The sequence below is a fragment of the Schistocerca serialis genome, chromosome 8 (genome assembly GCF_023864345.2).
Source record: "Schistocerca serialis cubense isolate TAMUIC-IGC-003099 chromosome 8, iqSchSeri2.2, whole genome shotgun sequence".
Lineage (NCBI taxonomy): Eukaryota > Metazoa > Arthropoda > Insecta > Orthoptera > Acrididae > Schistocerca > Schistocerca serialis.
Genome location: NC_064645.1, coordinates 94,973,160 through 94,996,903, shown reverse-complemented (window position 1 = coordinate 94,996,903; position 23,744 = coordinate 94,973,160). Strand labels below are relative to the sequence as shown.

The window sequence follows — 23,744 nt, the reverse complement described above, 5'->3', positions numbered from 1 at the left end:
ACGGCATTTTTCTCATCTGCAGGGTGATGCAAATATTTTTATATGTTATTCCACAAATGAAACTAAAAAAGTTCATATGCACATAGGTCCGCAAATGTTTAGTTACGTAGTTAAGGCTAACAGAAGATTTCACCTGAAATTTAGCAACTTCGTTAATATGAAGCGACCGCAAAACTGTACGAGGTTGAAGTAAACCACGATTTGCATATATTTTGTTGTTAATCTAATAAAACATGTACCAGACGTATACATCCAGAGAAGCAAAGATTATTATACAAGTAAATTTGAGTACTTTCCGTTAGGAACGTAGAAATGTTTACGTCATTGTTGGCAACCGTCAATTACTTGTTTCAGTCGTTTCTTAACCTTGAAACGAATTAGTTTTCTGTATTGTTCAGTGAAGGGCCGGCCGCGATGGCCGAGGGGCTCTAATCGCTTCAGTCCGGAACCGCGCGACTGCTACGGTCGTAGGTTCGAATCCTGCCTTGGGCATGGGTGTGTGTGATGTCCGTAGGTTAGTTAGGTTTAAGTAGCTCTAAGTTCTAGGGGACTGATGACCTCAGATGTTAAGTCCCATAGTGCTCAGAGCTATTTTTTGTTCAGCGAAAGAACATAACACAACAGCGCGTTTAAGTGAAGCCACATAGTAACTGTTGTAGATTATTTATGAAATAGGGATGCCTTTCAAATTTACGACACAGGAATACGCCGATGTGCTGTTTATTTATGGCCAATGTGATGGTAATGCTACGGCTGCAGTTAACGAATATCGCGTAAGTTATCCAACTCGGAGGATTCCGAATGCACGGACCATTAGCGGAGTACTTCGAATGTTACGGGAGACAGGTTCTCTACCTAGCGTGAAGACGAGGATATTATGGATGCTGAAACTTCCTCGCAGATTAAAACCGTGTGCCGGACCGAGACTCGAACTTGGGACCTTTGCCTTCCGCGGGCACGTGCTCTACTGAGCTACCCATGCACGACTCACGCCCCGTCCTCAGAGCTTTACTTCTGCCAATACCTAGGCAAAGGTCCCAAGTTCGAGTCTCGGTCCGGCACACAGTTTTAGTCTGCCAGGAAGTTTCATATCAGCGCACACTCCGCTGCAGAGTGAAAGTCTCATTCTGGAAACTTCCCCCAGGCTGTGGCTAAGCCATGTCTCCGCAATATCCTGTCTTTCAGGAGTACTAGTTCTGCGAGGTTCGCAGGAGAGCTTCTGTAAAGTTTGGAAGGTAGGAGACGGGTACTGGCAGAAGTAAAGCTGTGAGGACGGGGCGTGAGTCGTGCTTGGGAAGCTCAGTTGGCAGAGCACTTGCCCGCAGAAGGCAAAGGTTCCAAGTTGGAGTCTCGGTCTGCCATACACTTTTAACCTGCCAGGAAGTTTCATATCAGCGCACACTCCGCTGCAGAGTGAAAGTCTCATTATGGATGCTATTTAACGTAGCCCGGGTATGGTCTGAAGCCAACCCACATCAACACTGCAACGCAGTTTCCAGGAGCGATTTAGCATAAATGTGTGGTGTAGTATAATCAATACACATTTAATTGGACGATTCGTTTTCGCAGGACATCTAACTGGCGAGACGTACTTACAACTCCTTCAAGAAGAAATGTTCAAATGTGTGTGAAATCTTACGGGACTTAGGTGCTAAGGTCATCAGTCCCTAAGCTTACACACTACTTAACCTAAATTATCCTAAGGACAAACACGCACACCCACGCCCGAGAGAGGACTCGAACCTCCACCGGGACCAGCAGCACAGTCTATGACTGCAGCGCCTGAGACCGCTCGGATAATCCCGCACGGCTTCAGGGAGAAATGCCCTGCTTTCTCGAAGATGTTCCAATTGCTACGCGACTTCAAATGTATTTTCAACATGACGGCGCGCGTCCACATTTGACCAACGCTGTTAATACACATTTAAATGAACATTTTTCTCAGAATTGGATTGATCATGGTGCTACACGTCTGTGGCCACCCAGATCGTCCGATTTAACACCAATGGATTTTTGTGTTTGAGGATGGAAAATGCATAGTTTATGACGTGAGGCTTTACTTATTCGCATTATGAATGCAATAGACGAAATTAAGAACAATCCTGTGAAACTGAAAAGAGGAACAAAATCTGTTCATACACGTGTAGCTGAATGCATTTAACTCGGTGGAGGCATTTTTGAACATTTATTGTGAACGTACTGTATTCCTTAACACTGAGCTTTGTTTTTCCGGTTTAACAAAAATTCACGTGTGCTACGGTATTAATAAAAGCAGATTATCTGACACATTCATATAGTTTCACTAAACGTTGTTACTATCATTTTTTCAAAATTAAATTCTCTACAACTTCCGTTGAAAACTTTGTGCAATTGTCTGGAATTTAAAAAACCAATTGGGCCAAGTTGTTAATAAATTAAAAATTTTATGGGATTACGTCTTTGCTTCTCTGGATGTTCTGGAAAACTACTGCAGATACACGTCTGGGACATGTTTTATTAGATTCACCAGATCAATAACAACCAAATGAATGGAAATCGTGCTTTACTTTATCCTCGTACAGTTTTGCCATGGCTTCATATTAGCGAAGTTGCTAAATTCCAGGCAAAATCTTTCGTTAGCCGTAACTCCGTAACTAAACATTTGCGGACCTTTGTTTATATGAACTTTTTTCTTTAGTTTTACTTGTAGAATAACATATTAAAGTATTTGCATATCTCCTTGAATCACCCTGTATATGATAAACATGGCTGCCATTGTTTCGATGTGAGCACAGGCGATCGTCGCCGTTTCTGCTTTGGTCTCCAACGACCGTAACGCTCGCGTGACGGGGACAGCATTTTTCTATTGTTCGGAGGACCTCAGGAGCACCTTTAAAGCAGCGTCGAAAAAACCGCGGGCAATTTCGAAATGTCTCTATTTGTTCCGAGTTGGAAACAAGGCAGTACTTGCAAGGGCAGCAGCAATTTCGTCAGCGAGAGTGTTTCTACTGGAGGTCGCAGAGTGTGTATTATTTGCGGACAGGAAAAGTAAGATGACGAAACGCACGCGAACGGCAACCTGTGGGATAATTGCTCGCGGAGAACATATGTGGGCGCAAAACCTGCGGGCAGTGTGTTGTCCGTCGTCCGGCGGAGAACTCGTCCGCTGCCTCCATTGGAGCGACTCTTGAGGTCCCGAACAGCCCGGCGCCAGAGCAACCGTAAGCATCCCTCTCGTTCAGTAATATTCCTATACTTTTTTGGTGTTATTTTGCAGCACGTTTCGTCACGCGTACCTTTAGTAACAGCAAGGCAAACCAACTTTTATTAACTGGTGTACTACTTTTCAAAGTGACAGACAGATGTCACTATGTTTGAACATAGTCATCAAGTCGCTGTGAAGAGCAGCGGGAGCAATCTACCAATCGTTCAGTACCTCGACAATAGCAACACGCTCCTCGATCGTGGAGCCGTTCGAGGACCGCTGTGTGAACTTCCTCACTGCCAGAAAATCGTCGGCTGCTGTGAATCAGTTCCTCGATCGCCTCGACATAGTCGACTCTGGTTGCGATACCGATAGCTTTCCTTCCCGATCAGCGTCAAACACGGCTGTTTGGCCTTGCTCAAATTGTTGGTACCAGTACACTACGGTTCGACGCGACACTACATTTGGTCCGTATGCCGTTAGAATTTGATGGTGAATCTGTGCGCGTTTTAGACGTTTTCCCCCCAATAATCGTACTGTCCAGCGTAGTTCGGAGTACGTTTCCGGTTGCCACTCCATTTCAGTCGCTCACAGTAATGCAAAAAAATGGTTCAAATGGCTCTGAGCACTATGGGACTTAACATCTGAGGTCATCAGTCCCCTAGAACTTAGAACTACTAAAACCTAACTAACCTAAGGACTTCACACACATCCATGCCCGAGGCAGGATTCGAACCTGCGACCGTAGCAGTCGCGCGGCTAATCCCGCGCAACCCGAGCGGCTCTAGACGCTACAGTCTGGAACCGCGCGACCGCTACGGTCGCAGGTTCGAATCCTTCCTCGGGCATGGATGTGTGTGATGTTCTTAGGTTAGTTAGGTTTAAGTAGTTCAAAGTTCTTGGGGACTGATGACCTCAGAAGTTAAGTCCCATAGTGCTCAGAGCCATTTGAACCAAATATTTTATCATCATAATATAATGTTGTCCATTAAAATACCATGTAGGCGGTATTTGACAAAGGTCATATTGATGAAGAGTGAACTAGATGCATGGGTAGGCAAATGATTAACATTTCAGCACCAACGCACAGAGCAGATACGACTAACGCCATCTACGTTCTACAGGGCGTCCCACTCGAAAGAGGCCCCACAAACGAACATTTGCTTAAATTATACTTAAAGGCTTTGCATAAAAATCACGGGATGGAATGAAATGAACATGTCATACCTTGTTCCTGGTGAAATAAAGGTGAACCACAAAAGGTGCTGGAAGTGACCGCCCCCGACTTGTAAACACAGTCGAACACGACGCTGCAGATTCTCGAGTGTTGCTGCCAGAACCTCTGGTGTCACCGACTGGATTTCACGGATGATTTTCTCTCGTAAATCTTCCAAGTTGTGTGGCTTGTTCCTGTAGATCTTGCCTTCTAGGACACCCGAGAGAAAAACGTAAAGTGGCTTTAAATCAGGTGCCCCCAGGGAGCCACAGTCCTCTCGAAATCACTCTACCAGGGAAAAATGAATCTTCCTCGGCCACGGTCACTCGAGACTTGGTGCTTATGACGCCATCCTGTCGGTACCAGCTGACGGTAAGTTCTTCATCGTCCAACTGATTCACAAGTTCCCGATACATTTCGATGTAAATTGCGCTTGTCACAGTAGACTCGAAAAAAATCGGTCCGAAGATGTGACGCTCTGATATTGCACTGAAAATGCCAATCTTTTGTGAATGGAGGGGTTGCCCGACCAGCACATGCGGCATTTCATTACACCACAAACGTGGTTTCTGACAGTTTACGTAGTCAGAGAAGTGTAACTACGGCTCATCACTCAACGACGTGTACTGCAATATTCCTGGCATCTGAGCAATAAATTGCTGAAACCGACGGCAAAATGTAATGCGTTTGTCTTTGTCATTGACATTCAGTTCCTAAACAACTGTAAAGCTGTACGGATACGTGCCGGCTTTCTTCGCAGCTCTGTGAATGTGCTCCGTGACATTCCACAGTCGTGAGATAACCGTCGAACAGCCTTTGCAGGAGGGGCCAACAATTGTTGTTTCATGTCAGTCAGTTTTTCTTCCAATAATGACGGCCGTCCCCCGCTGTGGAGATCCGATACCGATCCACATCTCTCCATCTTGTTCGCTAACATTTACATGCAGCATTTACACTGAAGCGCTAAAGAAACAGAAATTGGCATGCATATTATAATACAGAGATATGTAAACAGCCTAAATAAGACAGCAAATGTCTGGCGTAGTTGTTAGATCGGTTAGTGCTGCTACAATGGCAGGGTATCAAGATTTAAGTGAGACTGAACGTAGTGTTACAGTCGGCGCGCGAGCCATGGGACACAGCATCTGCGAGGTAGCGATGAAGTGGGGATTTTCCCGTACGACCATTTCACCAGTGTTCTGTGAATATCATAAATCCGGTAAAGCATCAAATCTTCGACATCACTACGGCCAGAAAAAGATTCTGCAAGAACGGGACCTACGACGACTGAAGAGAATAGTTCAACACGAAAGAAGTGCAACCGTTCCGCAAATTGCTCCAGATTTCAATACTGGGTCATCAACAAGTGTCAGGGCGCGAACCATTCAACGAAACATCATCGACATGGGCTTTCGGAGCCGAAGGCGCATTCGTGTCCCCTTGAAGACTGCGCTACACAAAGCTTTAACCTCGCCTGGCCCGTCTACAACGACATTGGACTGTTGATAATTGGAAACATGTTGCCTGGTCGGACGAGTCTCCATCCAGAGGATGGACGTGTATGGGCATGGAGACAACCTCACGAATCCGTGCACCCTGCACGTTAGCAAGGGACTTATCAAGCTGGTTGAGGCTCTCTAATGGTGTGGGGCGTGTGCGGTTGGAGTGATGTGGGACTCCTGATACGTCTAGATACGACTCTGACAGGTGACACGTACGTAAGCATCTTATCTGATCACCTGCATCCATTCATGCCCATTGTGCATTCCAACGGACTTGGGCAATTCCAACAGGACAATGCGACACCCCACAAGTCCAGAATTGCTACAGAGTGGCTCCAGGAACACTCTTCTAAGTTTAAACAGTTCCGCTGGCCACCAGACTCCACAGATGTGAACATTATTGAGCATATCTGGGATGCCTTGCAACGTGCTGTTCAGAAGAGATCTCCACTCCTCGTACTCTTACGGATTTATGGACAGCCCTGCAGGATTCATTGTTTCAGTTTCCTCCCGCATTACTTGAGACATTAGTCGAGTTCATGCCACGTTGTGTTGCTGCACTTCTGTGTGCTCGCGGGGGCCGTACAAGATACTAGGCAGGTGTACCAGTTTCTTTGGCTCGTCAGTGTAGAAGGCATGTGCTGGTCACCACACAGATCAACAAATATTCGCTGACATGTCTTAATGGAACCGGTAATCTAATAAGTTTCTCAAGAAACACTTCCTCTTTGACAGAATAGCGATACATTATCACTCAACACTGAACACTTACCTCCAGCCACAGTGATGCGCGGAAACACACTGTTGCATCAAACGATGTTGCAGAGTGCAGTGTTGCCACGTGAAGCGTCAGAAATTACAAGGTACAACTTCAGCGGAATTACTACACATGTTGTGAGGCCTCTCTCGATTTGTGACGACACTAATTAAGCAACTTCGAGCACATATAATCGGTGGGATACAGAACATCAGAAGAAACACCAAATGATGATATACATAAGGAGGGATTATCCAGTGAGTTTCTCTTTCAGAAATGTCATTTGAATATTGCTTGTTTATGACAAGACGGTGGCACGTGTCCGAATTCTACAGCAGCGGGATTGTGGGCTGTGGAAAAGTGCTGTTTCACATTCCATGACATGCTGCTCGCGTTGTCCGCTCACGCAGATATGCAATCGTCAGGTTTAGCAGACCACTGTCAACACAATGCAGGGTCTTAACGAGTGCACGCGAGTGGAGCCTGAGACGACAGGTCCCTCGTCGGACCCGACCAATGCAGGCACCTATATGGCGGAACGATAAACCCCACTTCGGATAGCCCGCTCTCCAGGTGGCCAAATTCGGACACGTGCTTGTAGGTGGTTCTCCTTCTCACACGAGGGACAGCCGACACTGAAATGCGACTTCTGATTGAGAAACCCTGGCAGAATCTTCTTTTACTCAGGGTGTAAACGGTAACTGTTTACAACGTACCACCGTAGATTGGGTGAGGTCTTGACGAACAGCTTGATAAGGGACAATTGCCGTCTATCAAGCCGGGGAGCGGCCTCATGTGGGCCTACAAAAACCACCTAAGTTACAGAGCATGGCTCCGCGCGATATTTTGGTCAAGAGCGTTCTTTATTATCATTGGAAATCCCTTGTCCTTGCACTCACGAAATGCAAAATTCGACGTGTGTATGTAAATTTTACGTCAAAATATTGTACATTATAACAATATAAAATAACAATTAAACCGTTTTGTTTTTCTGGCATTCTCACTATGAAACTGCTGATTTGTAAGTTTAGATCGAATTGTGTGCGTAATTTTTTAGGCACAACGTTTACAGAAGTCTTTTTCTCTTACGTTATCATCACAGGAAACTTTAAACTGGAAATGTTAACGAAACAGCCGAGTAAGCCGGTGATGTAAGAGCGCGAGAGGACACTGAAAACCTCTCGCCGCACGCGTGTGCCGTAGCTTAGTATGGCTCTTGTAAGGCCAGTGTTGAGGTCGTCTCCCGACTTGACACTCCGCAAGTGTTCCGTATCAGACTGTTCCTCTCGCCTTCCCCTGCGCCACTGCGACAATGTAAAATGGTGAAAGATGTTCGAAATTCTGAGAAAAATAGGGAGAGATGGGTAATATACAATATGCGCAAGAACCAAGAGGGAATAATGAAAAGTGGACGACCAAGAACGAAGTGCCAGGATTAAAAAGGGTGTAAGACAGAGCAGACTAACACTGGAAAAAAGGGCATTCCTGGCCAAGAGAAGTCTACTCGTATCAAACATAGACCTTAATTTGAGGAAGAAATTTCTGAGAATGTACACTACTGGCCATTAAAATTGCTACACCACGAAGATGACGTGCTACAGGTGCGAAATTTAACCGACAGGAAGAAGATGCTGTGACATGCAAATGATTAGCTTTTCAGAGCATTCACACAAGGTTGGAGCCGGTGGTGACACCTACAACGTGCTGACATGAGGAAAGTTTCCAACCGATTTCTCATACACAAACAGCAGTTACCTGATTAAACGTTGTTGTGGTGCCTCGTGTAAGGAGGAGAAATGCGTACCACCACGTTTCCGACTTTGATAAAGGTCGGATCGTAGCCTATTGCGCTTGCGATTTATCGTATCGCGACACTGCTGCTCGTGTTGGTCGAGATCCAATGACTGTTTGTAGAATATGATATCGGTGGGTTCAGGAGCGTAATACGGAACTCCATGGTGGATCCCAACAGCCTCGTATCACTAGCAGTCGAGATGACAGGCATCTTATTCGCGTGGCTCTAACGGATCGTGCAGCCACGTCCCGATCCCCGAGTCAACAGATGGGGACGTTTGCAAGACAACAACCATCTGCACGAACAGCTCGACGACGTTTGCAGCAGCATGGACTATCAGCTCGGAGACCATGGCTGCGGTTACCCCTGACGCTGCATCACAGACAGGAGCGCCTGCGATGGTGTACTCGACAACGAACCTGGGTGCACGAATGGCAAAACGTCATTTTTTCGGATGAATCCAGGTTCTGTTTACAGCATCATGATGGTCGCATCCGTGTTTGGCGACATCGCGGTCAACGGACATTGGAAGCGTGTACTCGTCGTCGCCGTACTGGTGTATCACCCGGCGTGATGGTATGGGGTGCCATTGGTTACACGTCTCGGTCACCTCTTGTTCGCATTGACGGTGCTTTGAACAGTGGAGGTTACATTTCAGATGTGTTACGACCCGTGGCTCCACCCTTCATTCGATCCCTGCGAAAATCTACACTTCAGCAGAATAATGCACGACCGCATGTTGCAGGTCCTGTACGGGCCTTTCTGGATACAGAAAATGTTCGACTGCTGCCCTGGCCAGCACATTCTCCAGACCTCTCACCAATTGAAAACATCTGGTCAATGGTGGCCGAGTAACTGGCTCGTCACAATACGCCAGTCACTACTCTTGATGAACTGTGGTATCGTGTTGAAGCTGCATGGGCAGCTGTACCTGTACACGCCATCCAAACTCTGTTTGACTCAATGCCCAGGCGTATCAAGGCCGTTATTACGGCCAGAGGTGGTTATTCTGGGTACTGATTTCCCAGGATCTACGCACCCAAATTGCGTGAAAATGTAATCACATGTCAGTTCTAGTATAATATATTTGTCCAATGAATACCCGTTTATCATCTACATTTCTTCTTGGTGTAGCAATTTTAATGGCCGTAATGGTCGTACGAAAAAGCGCCACTTCATCGCAACCTCGGAGATGTTGTGTCCCATTGCTCGTGCTCCGACTTTAACAGCACGTTCAGACTCACTTAAATCTTGATACCCTGCCATTGCAGCAGCAGTAACTGATCTAAAAGCTGCGCCAGACGCTTGTTATCTTGTATAGGCGTTGACGACCGCAGCGCCGTATTCTGCCTGTTTACATATCTCTGTATTTGAATACGCATGCCTACACGAGTGTCTTTGGTGCTTCAGTGCAAGCATGACGTACACTGTGGCGTACTAAATGAACCCTTGCCTAACACGACACTTCTCTTCGGATCTTCACCATAATATTCTGGTAACCCAGTCTGGTAAGGGCCCGGAACTGACGATCAGTACTAAGGAATCTGACAAACAAGTGTTTTCCGCATCTATATCTACATCCATGCTCTGCCACCACTGTGAAATGCGTGGCAGAGGGTATGTCCCACTGTACCAGTTATGAGATCTTTTCCCCTTTCCATTCACGTGTGGAGTGCGGGAAGAATGCTTGTTTGAATGCCTGACTGCGTGCTTTAATTTATCTAATTTTGTCATCACGATCCCTATGGGAACGATATGTAGAGGATTGTAATACGTGCCTAGAGTGGTTATTGAAACTTTGTTAGTGGACTTTCTCGGGACAGTTTCCGTCTATCTGCGGGAGTATACCAGTGCAGTTCTTTCAGCACCTCTTTGACACTCTGCCATAGGACAGACAAACGTGTGAACATTCTGCTGCCATTCTCCAAATAAATTTGATATTACTCTATGACTCTCCATGCCAGATGACGTGCTGCGTCCTCCCTACCAAAAATTCCCCAGTCCACTCACAATTTTCGTCTGACATTTGATATGGATCCCACACACACGGGCAATATTCTGGGTCGCACGAGTGATTTGTAAGTAATCTGCATCGTAGAATGATTGCATTTTTTTCATTACTCTAGCAATAGACCAAAGTCCACCACCTGCTTTACCCATGTTTGAGCCTATGCAATTATTACATATCATATCTTCACAAAGTGTTACACACAGGTATTTGCAGGAGTTGGCCAATTCGAAGTGCGATGCATTCACTATATAGTCATAGGATACAGCGGTTTTTCGTTTTTTGAAATGCACAATTTTGCGTTTCTGAACATTTACAGCAATTTCCAGTCTTTACACCACTTTGAAATCTTGTCAAAGTCTGACCGAAAATTTGCACGGCTTTGTTCAGACTGTACTTCATTCTAGATAACTGAAAATCTGCAAAATATCTGAGGTTACTATTACTATTGCCTACAAGGTCATTACTATACAACATGTACAGCAAAGGTCCCAATACATTTCCCTGGAGCACGTCCGAAATTACTTCTACATCTTTCTACCACTCTCCATCTCAGATGACTAGCTGCGTTCTCCCTGCCAAAAAAGCCCTTAGCCCAGTCCCAATTTTCGTCTGGTATCCCATACGATCGTACTTGTGATAATAAGGGTAGATGTGGTACTGAGACAAATGCTATTCGGGAATCGGGAAGTACTGCATCTACGAGGGGGGATCCAAGAGAAACCGGATTGTTGTCATAAAAAATTTTATTGATGAACCTTTTTACAAAATTACTTCAGTCACCTTCAAAATACTCTCCATTACATGCGATGCACTTGTCAAGTCTCTTTTCCCACTGTTGGAAGCATTATAACTCTTCAAGTTTGATATTGTCAAGTGCCCTTCGCGAAGCTGTTTTTACCGCCCCCACATCGTCATAACGCTCCCCTTTTAGCGTTTTTTTCATTCGTGGAAATAGGAAAATGTCGCACGTGGCAAGGTCCGGCGAATACGGAGCGTGGGGAACGACAGACCACCTCCGAGATGCCAAATAGTGGGTCATTCGTAAGGCCGTGTGTGCTGGAGCGTTATCGTGATGCAGAAACCAGTCACCTGATCGCCAAAGTTCCGGGCGTTTCCTCCTCACATCCTCTCGCAGACGCCTTAAAACATCCAAGTAAAATGCTGGTTAACAGTCTGGCCAGGGGGGTACGAATTCCCGATGCACAATTCCACGAACATCAAAAAAGACAATGATCATCGTTTTCATATTTGACCTCACTTGCCTTGCTTTTTTTGGTCTGGGAGAGTTGGGAGTCCTCCACTGGCTTGACGCTTGCTTGGTTTCTGGGTCATACCCGTAACACCAACTCTCATCCCTTGTAATGACTCTGTTCAAGAAGTTTGGATCACGTGCAATCTCTGTTTTGAAGTCCTGACGCACATTCATGCGGGTGGTTTTTTGCTCCTGTGTGAGAAGGTGCGGAACAAATTTAGCAGCAACACGTCTCATGTGCAAGTCCTCACTCAAAATCCGCTGGCACCAACTCCAACTGATTCCAGTCTCTGCTGAAATTTGGTCGATCGTTTGGCGACGATCCTCGTTGATTTTTTGGCGGACCTTTTCAATGTTATCATCAATTCGCGATGTTGAAGGTCGTCCAGAACGAGCTTGGTCTTCAACACACATCTCACCACGTTTAAAGCGCCCAAACCACTCGAAAACCTGTGTGCGACTCATAGCGTCCACCTGGAAAGCTTCCTGAAGCATTTGGTGTGTCTCCGTTGCAGTTTTTTTAAGCAGGAAACATAATTTCACACACACTCTTTGTTCTTTTAAAGTTGCAATAACGACTTCGGAGAGGTAACCCGCCAACAGTCAGAGAAACACAATACCACACTTGCACGCAGCTCTACACTGATGCCGTCTGCACAGCTGTTTCATGTTGGTCTCTACTAACACCATCTAGCGTGAGAACCCTGCACTATGTCTACGAGTGGCAGCGCCCGTCCGGTTTCTTTTGGGTCCCCCCTCGTATCTGAGTGTCTTGATCCATGGATATCAGCGTGTCACGTGAGACATGTCATATTTTGAAAGCCACTTCTGTCGTGAATGCACTATACTGTCTTACAGTTCTTCCAATGAATGTCACCGTGACAACTGTTTTTTCACAACTACTTTTTCGCGATTGCCCCATTTCGTGTCACGCTACACTGATTTAGATTCAGGGTCCAAACGTCGGTCTAGATTCATATCATACAAGTAACGGGGAGTACCAGTATTCGAAGATTCGAAAGGATCCCAAAGACTCAGTTACACGTAAGTTGAGCAGTGGACTACTGGGAGACTGCAGTTACTGTAAAAAGATGGCCGGGAAAGATGGGCTGTACAGCGCCTATTGCAGTATCTCTTACTCGGGAGGACATGGGTTCAAATCCCCGTCTGGCAATCCAGACTCAGGTTTCCCATGATTTTCCTAAATCGCTCCCGGCAAATGTCATGTACTACCGATTTCCTTCCTCTTCTTGTGCTCCGTCTCTGCTGGGCACGTTGTCGATAGGAAGTTAATCTCTGATCATCTCCGGTCGCTGTGGCCGAGCGGTTCTAGGCTCTTCAGTCCGGAACCACGCTGCTCCTACGGTCGCAGGTTCGAATCCTGCCTCGGGCATGGACGTGTGTGATGTCCTTAGGTTGGTTAGGTTTAAGTAGTTCTAAGTCTAGGGGACTGATGACCTCAGATGTTAAGTCCCATAGTGCTTAGAGCCATTTGAACCATTTTTTTAACTCTGATCTTCTTTCGAGTATTACTCGATGATACTGCATTAACGTGAAAAACCAATCATATACTAGGTGAGGGGGCGTCAATGGTCATTAGTTTGTCAGACTGCCAAGAGTGTCTAACCAATGACCGACTCACGAGGAACTCCTTGAGTGCGACATCGCAAAACGCCAGTGCGGTTTATGGCATTCGACGCTCCACATAATGTCTACCACGCAACGCTACGGAGCGTAGTTCAACTGCTTAGTCGAGCAGTAATTCACAACAGTGTTACAGTGCTTGTGGTGTTTATACAAAGCAGAGCAATGTGGAAACGATAAACAAAAGCAAATATTGCATTATATCTACAACAGTTGCCGAAGTTGACATTTCGTCAGAGAGGAACCAAAGGAATTTCGCGCAGAATGAGAAAAGAGTGGCAGATGAAATATTAGCGTTTCTGTAAGGTGAGTCAGTGGAATGTGTGGTGTCATAAACGAGGCTCGACTGTGCGGACAATATACACTACTGGCCATTAAATTGCTACACCAAGAAGAAATGCAGATGATGAACGGGTATTCATTGGACAAATATATTATACTAGAACTGACATGTGATTACATTTTCAAGCAATTTGGGCGCACAGATCTTGAGAAATTAGTACCCAGAACAGCCACCTCTGGCCGTAATAACGGCCTTGATACGCCTGGGCATTGAGTCAAACAGAGCTTGGATGGCGTGTACAGGTACAGCTGTCCATGCTGCTTCAACACGAGACCACGGTTCATCAAGAGTAGTGACTGGCATATTGTGACGAGCCAGTTGCTCGGCCACTATAGGGATCTGGAAATCTGGAGAATGTGCTGGCCAGGGCAGCAGTCGAACATTTTCTGTATCCAGAAAGGCCCGTACCGGACATGCAACACGCGGTCGTGCATTATCCTGCTGAAATGTAGGGTTTCTCAGGGTTCGAATGAAGGGTAGAGCCACGGGTCGTAACACATCTTAAATGTAACGTCCACTGTTCAAAGTGCCGTCAATGCAAACAAGAGGTGACCGAGACGTATAACCAATGGCACTCCATACCATCACGCCGGGTGATACGCCAGTATGGCGATGACGAATACACGCTTCCAATGTGCGTTCACCGCGATGTCGCCAAACACGGATGTGACCATCATGATGCTGTAAACAGAACCTGGATTCATCCGAAAAAATGACGTTTTGCCATTCGTGCACCCAGGTTCGTCGTTGAGTACACCATCGCAGGCGCCCCTGTCTGTGATGTAGCGTCAAGGGTAACCGCAGCCATGAAATGATGATGATTAGGACAACACAACACCCAGTCCCTGAGCGGAGAAAATTTGCGCAGGTCGCCGAAGTGGCGTCAAATCGAAAGACCTGCACTAGGCGAACGGTCTACCCGACGGGAGGCCCTAGCCACACGACATTTCCATTTACCGCAGCCATGGTCTCCGAGCTGATTGTCCATGCTGCTGCAAACGTCGTCGAGCTGTTCGTGCAGATGGTTGTTGTCTTGCAAACGTCCCCATCTGTTGACTCGGGGATCGGGACGTGGCTGCACGATCCGTTAGAGCCACGCGGATAAGATGCCTGTCATCTCGAGTGCTAGTGATACGAGGCTGTTGGGATCCAGCACGGCGTTCCGTATTACGCTCCTGAACCCACCGATATCATATTCTGCTAATAGTCATCGGATCTCGACCAACGGGAGCAGCAATGTTGCGATACGAATACCGCAATCGCGATAGGCTACAATCCGACCTTTATCAAAGTCGGAAACGTGATGGTATGCATTTCTCCTCCTTTCACGAGGCATCACAACAACGTTTCACTAGGCAACGCCGGTCAACTGCTGTTTGTGTATGAGAAATCGGTTGGAAACTTTCCTCATATCAGCACGTTGTAGGTGTCGCCACCGGCGCCAACCTTTTGTGAATGCTCTGAAAAGCTAATCATTTGCATATCACAGCATCTTCTTCCTGTCGGTTAAATTTCGCGTCTGCAGCACGTCATCTTCGTGGTGTAGCAATTTTATTGGCCAGTAGTGTGCATGAGGAGTAAAATGATGATTATACGTGCTTAACTAGTGAAAGTGATGCTAAAACTGGTGTCAAGCCAAGGCGAACAGGGAGTCAAACATTCCGTCTCCAGTGAAACGCGGTAAAGGACAATTGTTGTCCAAGGAGCAGGTACTTACTTACATTGAAAATCATCTGCAGCACAGAAAAAAAGCAATTATTAACAGATTTCGAATAAGTCCGCTGCAATATGACTGTGTAGTGCGTAAGAAAAACTACTGATATTCAAGAGAGGACAAGGCGCAGTTGTTACACCAACTGGTGTTTGCGCTTTTCAAGGGGGCTCGACACAATTTTCAGGATGTGCACGATAGTGACCTACTACTTTATGCACATCAATGGAGTGGATGGCTGCATAACTTCAAACAGTACTACAAAATTAGAAGATGTAAGAAAACGAAATTGCAAACAAACCGTCAACTTGACGATGCACAGCAAACTGCGGAATCGGCCCGAAAATCTGTAGACGAAATAAACATTCATCTCATCATTCAGTAAGGAATTTGTTTTCAACTTCGACCAATAGGGAGTTGAAGAGGAAATGCATACGAAAGAAACTCTAGAAATTAGACGTACCAGGAGAGTAATATCAAGATCAACTAACAACAGTGCCCCAATGCATTCGCATATAATTATACCGATTGTTACTCTGGGTGGTAAATTGCCTGGAAAGATATTTATTGTGCTGCGAGAAGCTGGAGATACTCTGCCACCTGCTATTCCCTACGCAATAGGGAATATTTACGTCCCAGCAAGAAGGCGTGGAAAAACTCGCGTAAGAGAACTACAACTATGGTATGAGCACTGCTTTTGATCAATAGCCGGTCAAAATAAGTTGATTTTGTTTGAGACATGGTCTGTGTATAAAAATCATAATTCCTTTAGACAAAACTTTCCCTCCTGGAAGGTGTGTGACATTGCATTCATATTACCGGGAGCCACTGGACAAATGCAGCCAGTGGATGTTTTTTTCCCTTGCCTGTAAAACATACACTATGTGATCAAAAGTATCCGGACACCTGGGTGAAAATGACTTACAAGTTCGTGGCACCCTCCATCGGTAATGGTGGAATTCAGTACGGTGTTGGCCCACCCTTAGCCTTGATGACAGCTTCCACTCTCGCAGGCATACATTCAATCAGGTGCTGAAAGGTTTCTTGGGGAATGGCAGCCCATTCTTCATGGAGTGCTGCACTGAAGAGAGGTATCGATGTCTGTCGGTGAGGCCTGGCAAGAAGTCTGCGTTCGTAAACATCCCAAAGGTGTTCTGTAGGATTCAGGTCAAGACTCTGTGCAGGCCAGTCCATTACAGGGATGTTATTGTCGTGTAGCCATTCCGCCACAGGCCGTGCATTATGAACAGGTGCTCGATCGTGTCGAAGGATGCATTCGCCATTCCCGAACTGCTCTTCAACAGTGGGAAGGAAGAAGGTGCTTAAAACATCAATGTAGGCCTGTGCTGTGACAGTGCCACGGCAAAACAACAAGGGGTGCAAGCCTCCTCCATGAAAAACACGACCACACCATAACACCACCGCCTCAGATTTTTACTGTTGGCACTACACACGGTGGCAGAGGACGTTCACCGGGCATTCGCCATACCCACACCCTGCAATCGGATCGCCACATTGTGTACCGTGATTCGTCACTCCACATAACGTTTTTCCATTGTTCAGTCGTCTAACGTTTACGCTCCTTACACCAAGCGAGGCGTCGTTTGGCATTTACCGGCGTGATGTGTGGCTTAGGAGAAGCCGCTCGACCATGAAATCCAAGTTTTCTGACGTCCGCCTAACTGTCATAGTACTTGCAGTGGATCCTGATGCAGTTTGGAATTTCTGTGTGATGGTCTGGATAAATGTCTGCCTCTTACACATTACGACCCTCTTCAACTGTCGGCAATCTCTGTCAGTCAACAGATGAGGTCGGCCAGTACGCTTTTGTGCTGTACGTGTCCCTTCAGGTTTCCACTTCACTACCAAATCGGAAACAGTGGACCTAGGGATGTTTAGGAGTGTGGAAATCTCGCTTACAGACGTATGACACAAGTGACACCCAATTACCTGACCACGTTCTAATCCGTGAGTTCCCCATTCTGTTCTCTCACGATGACTAATGACTACTGAGGTCCCTTATATAGAGTACCTGGCAGTAGGTGGCAGCACAGTGCACCTAATATGAAAAACTATGTTTTGGGGGGTGTTTGGATACTTTTGATCACATAGTGTATTATCGCGCTATCTACAGCTATGCCTTGAATGACAGTCAGTTTCACGATAAACTCCATAACAGACTGTTTCACATTCGGTTGCATGCCACCACATTCCTTCAGTTCTCGTTATCCTGTTACACCAATATCATTCTATATGCATTCTTTAAGAGTAGATACATAGCTGAACGCCCTGCAAAGTTTGCAACTCCCACAGATTTCGCCTTCGATCTTGATGGTGCGAACCTTCATGATCATTGCGGCTCGCCGTTTTTCATTCGGTGGTCATCGTGCAAATTAATGGTTTGTTATGAATATTTCTTGAATGCCTACGATGTACAATTTGTGATGTTAATACATACACATGATAGAAAGTTATCTGTGCATCTCCCGAACACTCATTTTCTGTCGTCTTCCTTATGCACGTGGTGAGTCATTAGCAGCTAATATTTTTCCTATCTTAACTGTTAACATAACACTTTCAAATGACCCTTAGAAAAGATTGAACTTGCAACCTCACACTAAAGGGGTTCCTTGTAAGAGCAGGAGGGGAAGGGGAGGGGGGCGGCCAACTCCGGGAGGAAGAGATTAGAGTTTAACGTCCGTCGACAGCTAGGTCATGAGGGATGTAACGATGGGGAAGCAAATTGGCCGTGCCCTTTTCAAGGGAACCATCGCGGCATATACGTGGAGTGATTTAGGGAAATCATGAAAAAACTAACTCTGGTTGGCTGGACGTGGATTTGAACCCTCTTCCTCCGACTGCTTGCTCGGTTGCAGCCCTGAGCGTCTGGTGTTGCCGGACCACCAGATTTCCAGGACCGCGACATCTGGAGCCCGCTCCTCCAGACTAGAATATGTTTATTCAACTCCCAATCAAGGTCAAAATAAGTTCAGTAAATAAGGTGCAGTTTGTACTTGAGATCATGTAGGTATGAAAAATACAAACATAGGTACCTACTTAACTGTTATGAGATCTTGCCAATTGCCAATGGGTATGTTACATAATTATTAGAATTTTTGTAAAACGTTGCGAGTAACTTAAATGGTGCAAATGGCTCTGAGCACTATGGGACTTAAGATCTAAGGTCATCAGCCCCCTAGAACTTAGAACTACTTAAACCTAAATAACCTAAGGACGTCACACACATCCATGCCCAAGGCAGGTTTCGAACCTGCGACCGTAGCGGTCGCGCGGTTCCAGACTGAAGCGCCTAGAACCGCTCGGCCACACCCGCCGGCAGAGTAACTTAAAAACGGTAAAATAACAAGCAGCTGCATGTCACACGAAATTATTCTACATGTGATCTTCTGGCTGTAGTACTGGAGAATTTAGTAGAAATTTGCGATGAGTTTGATAAGGAGCAGATACTGTAAGAAATAAAAAGGTATCATAGGCATGTACGTGTGGACGCTGAAAGCACAAGAAATCCTTCAATTTATAATTAAAATTGACTTCAATTAATCATTGCCGTGTCGTGTACACCACTTAAATTCCAATACTTCTTGATCATTTGTGTCTCAGTGCCATCATTCGAGAGTTTTTCTGAACTGAAACTAATGAAAAATGATCTTCGTTCTACAATCAATCAAGAACAACTAACCAGTCTGTTCTAAATGGTTGAAATGGCTCTGAGCACTATGGAACTTAACGTCTGAGGTCATCAGTCCCCGAGAACTTAGAACTACTTAAGCCTAACTAACCTTAGGACATCACACACATCCTTGCCCGAAGCAGGATTCGAACCTGCGACCGTATCGGTCGCGCGGCTCCAGACTGTAGCGCCTAGAACCGCTCGGCCTCCCCGGCCGGCTAACCAGTCTGTCTATTTTATGAATCGAAAGAAAAGTTTCTAATTAAACAGATTTTATGTAGTTGTAGTGAATTTGAGTAAAATAAAGGCGCGAAAATACGTACGATAATAATACCAATAATAACTACTATCTCCCCCCCATGAACCATGGACCTTGCCGTTGGTGGGGAGGCTTGCGTGCCTCAGCGATACAGATAGCTGTACCGTAGGTACAACCACAACGGAGGGGTATCTGTTGAGAGGCCAGACAAACGTGTGGTTCCTGAAGAGGGCCAGCAGCCTTTTCAGTAGTTGCAAGGGCAACAGTCTGGATGATTGACTGATCTGGCCTTGTAACAATAACCAAAACGGCCTTGCTGTGCTGGTACTGCGAACGGCTGAAAGCAAGGGGAAACTACGGCCATAATTTTTCCCGAGGGCATGCAGCTTTTACTGTATGATTAAATGATGATGGCGTCCTCTTGGGTAAAATATTCCGGAGGTAAAATAGTCCCCCATTCGGATCTCCGGGCGGGGACTACTCAAGTGGATGTCGTTATCAGGAGAAAGAAAACTGGCGTTCTACGGATCGGAGCGTGGAATGTCAGATCCCTTAATCGGGCAGGTAGGTTAGAAAATTTAAAAAGGGAAATGGATAGGTTAAAGTTAGATATAGTGGGAATTAGTGAAGTTCGGTGGCAGGAGGAACGAGACTTCTGGTCAGGTGACTACAGGGTTATAAACACGAAGTCAAATAGGGGTAATGCAGGAGTAGGTTTAATAATGAATAGGAAAATAGGAATGCAGGTAAGCTACTACAAACCGCATAGTGAACGCATTATTGTGGCCAAGATAGACACGAAGCCCATGCCTACTACAGTAGTACAAGTTTATATGCCAACTAGCTCTGCAGATGACGAAGAAATGTATGATGAAATAAAAGAAATTATTCAGATAGTGAAGGGAGACGAAAATTTAATAGTCATGGGTGACTGGAATTCGAGTGTAGGAAAAGGGAGAGAAGGAAACGTAGTAGGTGAATATGGATTGGGGCTAAGAAATGAAAGAGGAAGCCACCTGGTAGAATTTTGCACAGAGCACAACTTAATCATAGCTAACACTTGGTTTAAGAATCATGATAGAAGGTTGTATACATGGAAGAACCCTGGAGATACTAAAAGGTATCAGATAGATTATATAATGGTAAGACAGAGATTTAGGAACCAGGTTTTAAATTGTAAGACATTTCCAGGGGCAGATGTGGACTCTGACCACAATCTATTGGTTATGACCTGTAGATTAAAACTGAAGAAACTGCAAAAAGGTGGTAATTTAAGGAGATGGGACCTGGATAAACTGAAAGAACCAGAGGTTGTACAGAGTTTCAGGGAGAGCATAAGGGAACAATTGACAGGAATGGGGGAAAGAAATACAGTAGAAGAAGAATGGGTAGCTTTGAGGGATGAAGTAATGAAGGCAGCAGAGGATCAAGCAGGTAAAAAGACGAGGGCTAGTAGAAATCCTTGGGTAACAGAAGAAATATTGAATTTAATTGATGAAAGGAGAAAATATAAAAATGCAGTAAATGAAGCAGGCAAAAAGGAGTACAAACGTCTCAAAAATGAGGTCGACAGGAAGTGCAAAATGGCTAAGCAGCGATGGCTAGAGGACAAATGTAAGGATGTAGAGGCTTATCTCACTAGGGGTAAGATAGATACTGCCTACAGGAAAATTAAAGAGACCTTTGGAGATAAGAGAACCACTTGTATGAACATCAAGAGCTCAGATGGAAACCCAGTTCTAAGCAAAGAAGGGAAAGCAGAAAGGTGGAAGGAGTATATAGAGGGTCTACACAAGGGCGATGCACTTGAGGACAATATTATGGAAATGGAAGAGGATGTAGATGAAGATGAAATGGGAGATACGATACTGCGTGAAGAGTTTGACAGAGTACTGAAAGACCTGAGTCGAAACAAGGCCCCCGGAGTAGACAACATTCCATTGGAACTACTGACGGCCTTGGGAGAGCCAGTCCTGACAAAACTCTACCATCTTGTGAGCAAAATGTATGAAACAGGCGAAATACCCTCAGACTTCAAGAAGAATATAATAATTCCAATCCCAAAGAAAGCAGGGGTTGACAGATGTGAAAATTACCGAACAATCAGTTTAATAAGTCACAGCTGCAAAATACTAACTCGAATTCTTTACAGACGAATGGAAAAACTAGTAGAAGCCGACCTTGGGGAAGATCAGTTTGGATTCCGTAGAAATACTGGAACACGTGAGGCAATACTGACCTTACGACTTATCTTAGAAGAAAGATTAAGGAAAGGCAAACCTACGTTTCTAGCATTTGTAGACTTGGAGAAAGTTTTAGACTATGTTGACTGGAATACTCTATTTCAAATTCTGAAGGTGGCAGGGGTAAAATACAGGGAGCGAAAGGCTATTTACAATTTGTACAGAAAGCAGATGGCAGTTATAAGAGTCGAGGGACATGAAAGGGAAGCAGTGGTTGGGAAGGGAGTGAGACAGGGTTGTAGCCTCTCCCCGGTGTTATTCAATCTGTATATTGAGCAAGCAATAAAGGAAACAAAAGAAAAGTTCGGAGTAGGTATTAAAATCCATGGAGAAGAAATAAAAACTTTGAGGTTCGCCGATGACATTGTAATTCTGTCAGAGACAGCAAAGGACTTGGAAGAGCAGTTGAACGGAATGGATGGTGTGTTGAAGGGAGGATATAAGATGAACATCAACAAAAGCAAAACGAGGATAATGGAATGTAGTCGAATTAAGTTGGGTGATGCTGAGGGTATTAGATTAGGAAATGAGACACTTATAGTAGTAAAGGAGTTTTGCTATTTGGGGAGCAAAATAACTGATGATGGTCGAGGTAGAGAGGATATCAAATGTAGACTGGCAATGGCAAGGAAAGCGTTTCTGAAGAAGAGAAATTTGTTAACATCGAGTATAGATTTAAGTGTCAGGAAGTCATTTCTGAAAGTATTTGTATGGAGTGTAGCCATGTATGGAAGTGAAACATGGACGGTAAATAGTTTGAACAAGAAGAGAATAGAAGCTTTCGAAATGTGGTGCTACAGAAGAATGCTGAAGATTAGATGGGTAGATCACATAACTAATGAGGAAGTATTGAATAGGATTGGGGAGAGGAGAAGTTTGTGGTACAACTTGACCAGAAGAAGGGATCGGTTGGTAGGGCATGTTCTGAGGCATCAAGGGATCACCAATTTAGTATTGGAGGGCAGCGTGGAGGGTAAAAATCGTAGTGGGAGACCAAGAGATGAATACACTAAGCAGATTCAGAAGGATGTAGGTTGCAGTAGGTACTGGGAGATGAAGAAGCTTGCACAGGATAGAGTAGCATGGAGAGCTGCATCAAACCAGTCTCGGGACTGAAGACCACAACAACAACAACAACTACTATCTCGTACTAACGTTACGAAAGTAACCGAGATTATGATGTACGAGCTTCGTTTCCGGGTATATAGAATAAAATATATTTTCTTATTCTATATGTTATCATTTCTTTGCGCCCTGCCTGATGATTGCTGTGCTACATTCTCACCCAGTCTGTCGATACGTGCGTCAATAAGCAAAACTGGCACATTTGGGGGACTGAGAATCCGCATTTCGCGATCGAGAAGTCTCTTTGCGCTGAACGGGTGACAATGTGTTGTGCAATGTCCAGTCACGGAATAATCGGTGCGGCGATATTCCTTGATGGCACAGTGACTACCGTACGGTACGTGAAGGTTTTGGAAGATGATTCCATTCCCATTATCCAAAGTGACCCTGATTTCGACAACATGTGGTTCATGCAAGACGGAGCTCGACCCCATCAGCGACAAGGGTATCGTCAGGAGTGCCTCAAGAAAGTGTGACAGGGCAGCTGTTGCTCTTTATATACCGGGTGATCAAAAAGTCAGTATAAATTTGAAAACTTAATAAACTACGGAATAATGTAGATAGAGAGGTAAAAATTGACACATATGCTTGGAATGACATGGGGTTTTATTAGAACAAAGAAAAAAAATAAAGTTCACAAAATGTCCGACAGGTGGCGTTGGACAGCAAAACCTCAGTGACTGCGCGTGACAATCGTGTATAAAAGGAGCTGTAATGAGAGAGAGAGTCATATGCGCCAGCAGTCGCAGCATGTTGACGTTACCTGAAAAGGCGCTTTTAGTGAAGCTGTATTATCAGAATGGGGAATGTGCTAGTTCAGCGTTACGACACTATCGCCATAGGAAGGGGATTCGAACGGGTAAAGGTCCGTTGACAAATGCAGCTGTGGCGAGAATGATTTCGAAGTTCGAAGCCACGGGTTGTTTAGACGATAGACCCCGTAGTGGCCGACCGAGCACAAGGTGTAATGCTGCTGAGACAGTTCAGGAAGAAATGGAGACTGTAGCGGGT

At 45.3% G+C, this 23,744-nt stretch overlaps 1 protein-coding gene across 1 annotated transcript in view; it reads left to right on the top strand.

Annotated features, from left to right (window-relative positions):
• Positions 1-3,094: 3,094 nt before the first annotated feature.
• The window catches only part of LOC126416360 (uncharacterized), a 38,672-nt gene continuing 18,022 nt past the window's right edge, over positions 3,095-23,744 (top strand). The window contains exon 1 of the mRNA XM_050084041.1: positions 3,095-3,200. The gene's annotated coding sequence lies outside the window, so the exon portion shown is untranslated. The remainder of the gene's footprint in view (positions 3,201-23,744) is intronic.